Source organism: Carassius carassius, chromosome 18 (assembly GCF_963082965.1).
Source record: "Carassius carassius chromosome 18, fCarCar2.1, whole genome shotgun sequence".
Classification (NCBI taxonomy): domain Eukaryota; kingdom Metazoa; phylum Chordata; class Actinopteri; order Cypriniformes; family Cyprinidae; genus Carassius; species Carassius carassius.
In genome coordinates this window covers 3892348-3898347 of record NC_081772.1, presented here as the reverse complement: position 1 = coordinate 3898347, position 6000 = coordinate 3892348, and positions in this window count along the sequence as shown.

Sequence of the window (6000 nt, the reverse complement as noted above, 5' to 3'; positions counted from 1 at the left end):
TATTTTTCGGACTATAAGTCGCACCTATAAGTTGCATCAGTCAAAAAATACGTCATGACGAGGAAATAAACATATATAAGTCGCACTGGACTAAGTCGCATTTATTCAGAGCCAAGAGAAAACATTACCGTCTACAGCCGTTAGAGTGCGCTCTATGTTTTCAGCGTAGACTACAGAGGCACTGAGCAGCATAGAGCGCCCTCTTGCGGCTGTAGGCTGTAGATCTTGGTTCATGTCAAATTAATTTTGATAAATAAGTCGCACCTGACTGTAAATCACAGGACCAGCCAAACTACGAAAAGAAGTGCTACTTATAGTCCGGAAAATACGGTAAATATATTTTGTCTTTCTTAAGCCCAACAAAGAAGACTAAAAAGAGAAACATCATTCAATTTAGTATGTAATAAAACAAATATTACTAATTTATTTAAGAAATGTAACTATATTAATTTTCACAATTATTTATTAATGTCACACACACATATCTAGTGCGTTATGACTTAAAAGATGAGAGTGGTAAATGTTACAGATATGGAACTGTTCAGTCTATTATTGATTTTTATTTCCACTTCACTTTTATCCAAAGAGACAGAACGATTTGCACTGTATTGTCAGTGGGACAATATTCATACAATACTACAACCTAGAAATAATTTGCAGGTCTCAGCAGCACGAATATGTGCCCAGCTACATATGATTCAAATATTATGCTAATTAACAGTGAGCGGTGGTTTCAGACATTACAGTGCTTCACTCGCACTGACTCTTATTCTGCCTGAAAGAATGAAAAGACCGAGCTGAAGGTGGAGTAATTCGACCAATCAGATGAAAGCAGTGTTTCAGCTCCGCCCACAAGTGCGGATGAAATATTGAAGCCATAAACCGAAATGATCAAAACGTACACGGACCATCTGTCTTGTCCATGTTCTCTTACTTGAATCCTTTTCTTGAGATTTGAGTCTCTGACCTTCTGCAAGCCCCGCCTTGTTCACGCAGTGATTGACATGGCGGGAGGGAGCGGACACGTGATGGGCTCGGAATGCATTTTCAATGTGCACATTGAATTTTGCTACATTCATTGCGGGACACTGAATGAAAATGCAATCGTAAGTGTCTTGACTGTGAGTGTTAATGCAATTAAGAAAAATAGCATTTGAATGATAATTTTGCCACAGTTTTTGCTTGAACATTTTATACATATCTAATCATTTCTGTAATACATTTTCATTTTAATTTTGCAACTTATAAAGCGTTAAAATTAGAATTCATTGTACATATTAAAACTATTGTGTGAAATGGCAAATGAAAATTATGTAATTTAATTTTCATTTTAATTTTGCACCAAACGTTGCACAAATGTATTGGAGAATGTAAATGTAAATACAGAAATGCATTGCCATTTTACATATTGCATTGTCATTTTGCATATTACATTCCAAATTGAATATTGCTACCCATATGCTTCCATACACCTCTTCTGTAGGTTTTATTGTTCTGGGTCTGAATTTGGGCTCCTGGGGTCTCAAAAAAGAAACATTTTCAATCTCTAAGGTGAACGTTATGACAACACCAGTGTTGTGCTAGTTACTAAGAAATAGTAACTAGTTACAGTTAGTTACTTAATGCAAAAAGTAACTCAATAGCTTTGTTGATTAGGCTACTTACACCAAAAAGTAATGCATTACTGTTAAAAGTAACTTTTTAAAATAAATTTCTTTAATGTTTTCGAATCATTTGAGTCAGTTTGGGGATCGCAAATCATTTTAGTCAGTTTGGGAGTTCGGAGCGGGATCGCGAATCATTTGAGTAAGTTCGGGAGTTCGGCAGTTCGGAGCGGGTTCGAGAATAATTTGAGTCGTTCGGGAGTTCAAAGCGGGTTCGCGAATCATTTGAGTCAGTTCGGGAGTTTGGAGCGGGATTGCGAATCATTTGAATCAGTTCGAGAGTTCGGAACAGATTCGCGAATCATTTGAGTCAGTTCGGGAGTTCAAAGCGGGTTCGCGAATCATTTGAGTCAGTTCGGGAGTTTGGAGCGGGATTGCGAATCATTTGAATCAGTTCGGGAGTTCGGAGCGGCTTTGCGGATCATTTGAATCAGTTCGAGAGTTCGGAACAGGTTCGCGAATCATTTGAGTCAGTTCGGGAGTTCAAAGCGGGTTCGCGAATCATTTGAGTCAGTTTGGAAGTTCGGAGTGGGTTCGCGAATCATTTGAATCAGTTCGGGAGTTCGTAGCGGGTTCGCAAATCATTTGAGTCAGTTCGGGAATTTCGGAGCGGCTTCGCGGATCATTTGAATCAGTTCGGGAGTTCGTAGCGGGTTCGTGAATCATTCAGACAAACTGACTCAAATGATTCGCGAACCCGCTTTGAACTCCCGAACTGACTCAAATGATAAAAGCAAGGCTGCCAACTCTCACGCATTCAGCGTGAGACTCACGCAATTGAACCAATTCTCACGCTCTCACGCCACACCCCCATATTCTCACGCAGTAATGCAGCAGTGAGGAAAAAATTGCGCCGCATAATCTCGCAAAGCAACTCGCAGAGAGGCCAGACAGACAGTTTAGTTCGTTTTTTTGTGACAATTGTGAGGGAGATACACAATTTATTCCCATAAACTGTGTAGTCAGCCGTTCTACCTCCCATCTGAAACGTGTGAATTGTGAACGCTGGCAGGTCAGTGAGTTACAGGGCGCTTCTTGTCTCCTTCCAGTTTAGGCTAGTAACTAATAAGCCTATGCGGTTATATACTGTAGTTTATATAGAATTAAGTTAGCATTAGTAGAGTTGTTGGTTGCAGCAGCACTGAGCAGTTATTTTACATAACTTCATCATAAAAAAACAGTATCTGGACATACCTAGTAACGTTAGGGCTGTCAAAAAAGAAAAAAAAGATTTTCGAATATTCGTCGAATTTCAAATGAAAAAGGAGGCTGCTTTAAGGCCCTGCCCGGGTATACTTCACATTCCAAACTTTCCAAAGGCGGATGAGCTCGACACGCAGTACCACTTCTGTCTCATCATTCACCTCGTGCGTGCTCTGTTGTACGTCTCTTAAATTGCCTGCACGCGGGCGGGGTGTGCAGCTGTCCGCGAGCCCTCTTGATGATGAAAATGACATATTGCAGACAGTGCGTGAATGCGGACGGCCCAAGTATATTTTGGCCTTTATCAGTGCAGCTCGAGATGCGATGACAATGTAAGTTTCATTGCATTATAATTTTCTTGTTAGCCTCTCCAGTTAAAGCCACTAGATGCAGTGCTGCAGCGATGTTCTTTCAAAATATTGTGGAAAAAAGAACAACAATGTGGAGAAGACGTTGTTTACATCAAAACCTAAATCAAGCTGTTCACATAGAACGCATTTCACACACTCGCGTCTCTCACAAGAGAGTCGGATATTTCGAAAGCCATGTAAAATTAAAATGAAATTTTAAAAAACTTATCTGGAGAATTTATGTTGGGTTTTTCCCATCCCACTGCATCCCATGTTTTTAAATGTAAAATGGACTCTGAGATTGGCTTTCCGTGCTCTGTATTAAACTATGCATGTATACATGATGCTGTTTTGTTTATAGTTGTTTAAGCAACTTAATTATAATTGGTTTATAAACATTTTTTAAATATTATTCACTTAACACTCATGTATTCTAATGCATTTATTAAACGTGCATTAGTAATATTTTGCTCGATGCGCCCTCTTGTGGCATCAGGATAGAAGCAAAAAGCTTCTCTTCACCCTAACTGAAATCATGCATTTTAAATTCGAATATAATTCGATAATATACAATTAAAAAATTCGAATTTAGTTTTTTCAGCCATTTTGACAGCCCTAATGCCTAGTAGTAAATGTTAATTATTGTTTTCTAAACAGAATGTCAAGTCATATATTTGATATTTGGCGGTGTCAGTATGGATAAATTTGAATTTTCTGTTATAGGATGTTATCTAAAGTGTCAGGGACAGGCAAGAAAAGAATGCTTGTATCAGCCGTCCACATTTCTGCTAATGTAAGGATTTTGTGTTTGTATTTTTTTCCATACCAAGCCACGCCCCTCAGTAAGCCCCTCCCCCATAACAAAGCCACGCCCCCAGAATCTCACTCTAAGCTGAACTCAAAAGTTGGCAGCCCTAATAAAAGTAATTAACTTTTTGTAAGCTTTAAACCCATTAGTAATTAAGTTGTCAATGCTTCTACAGCAGATTTACACTTAAACACGAAAGAGCCTGAACGGCGACAAGTTGCCTTACATCGGTAAGTTTTGTTGTGCTTGTTGCAAACTGTTAAATTTTGTGTTTTCTGATCCTAAGCTTAGTTTTTAACTGCAGATATTGCTCTAAGATAGTTTTTGACCGCACACTCAAATGGTAACGAAGAGCAGCCCTACAGAACAGAACAGAACAGCCATACAATCTCCAGTATGAGACATACGGCCAAATCAAGTTTCTTATTATTCTTGACATCCATGAATAAAAGTCATGTGGGTTTGGAACAACAAAGGTAAACAAGTAAATGGTGACAGAATTTTTTTTTTTTGGGTGAATGAATGCTTTAATTCTACTGATAATTGATTTTCAGTTATTTGTGCTATGTTAATTCTAAATATTTTTCCTTATATGAACTGTCTTGCTCATTTCAGCAAACAAAAAGATGCAAGACTGAAAACTTTCCAGTACTTCTGTGTACTGATAATCCGGTTTCCACCCAGTCCCAGGAGGTTTGTCTGTTTTATCCTTCTTCACTAAAATGTCTTAAAATTGCTTGGTTATTGACCAGTGATGCTAGGAGATTGTAGACATACAATAGGAATTTTGTTATTTACTACTTTTTCAGATTATATTAAACCTGGAAAATATTGGAGAAGATCAATTAAGTTTTCAGGAGCACATTACTGTGATAAATGCTGAACTATGTAAAAGACAACCTGACTACACTAATATATCAAAAATCTAATGAGATGCGCTCTTTTTCAAAGAGTTGATTTAATGACAAAATCAGCATGAGAGGTCATGGACATGGTCCCATTTCTTGGGGTTCCACATCTTGTGAGTATTTGTTTTTAGTGTTGTTTCCTTTGAGTTTAGTATTTCCACTGCATTTAAAAAAAAATGTCTAAATTGTTTTAATTAATTTTTCTTTCTTTTTTCTTTCTTTCTTTTTTTGGTAGCTGTTGCATAAAGTGAAGATGCGGTTTGGGAAGGACCTTCATCTTAATCTAGAGACTGCTCTTCAAGTTCTGAATAGTTTAAATTAAATTTAATTCATGCATTTAGCAGACGCAACTTACAGTGCATTCAGGCTATCAATTTTTAACCAATCATGTATTCACCGGGGAATCGAACCCCCAACCTTGTGCTTGATAGCACAATGCTCTACCAATTGATCTACAGGAATACTACTGTTTACTTCAGCAAATTGACACAAACACAAAAAGTGTTCTTTTTTTCCTTACAACCATTAGTTGCGTGGTTTGTTGAATGGTTACTGTAGTAAATCTATTTATACCATGGTTTGTCTGAATATTTGATTCTGATTGGCTAAAAGGAGTGCATTAAAATAATTTGATTCAGGTAGTTCCAGTCAGTTTAATTACAATTAAAGTTTAATGTGCTGCTGCAGTGACATACATGCAAACAAAACACTTGCACATGGAGATCGGAGATTAAAGTAATGTGAACTGAGACATTTTGCATTTAAATTTTTTTTTTTTTTTACAACCTCAGTTGCATTGCTTCACTGCCATTCATAAATCCTCTCCTGTGTTCTCATGGAGTAGTAAAGTGTCCATTGTAAGCATACTTCAGAATCTCAGCAGAAAAAATGATCTGAACTTGAGTTCCAAACTGTATGACGTTCATTGTGATGAGCAGATATTTGAGATGCCATCATTTTAAAGAATTGATAGCCACGATCACTTGATTGCATGTAACTCTGTGAATGTGATAACAAAATTAATAAAAATGTCTTGCTCTTGTAGAATAATGTTCTAATGAAGAATG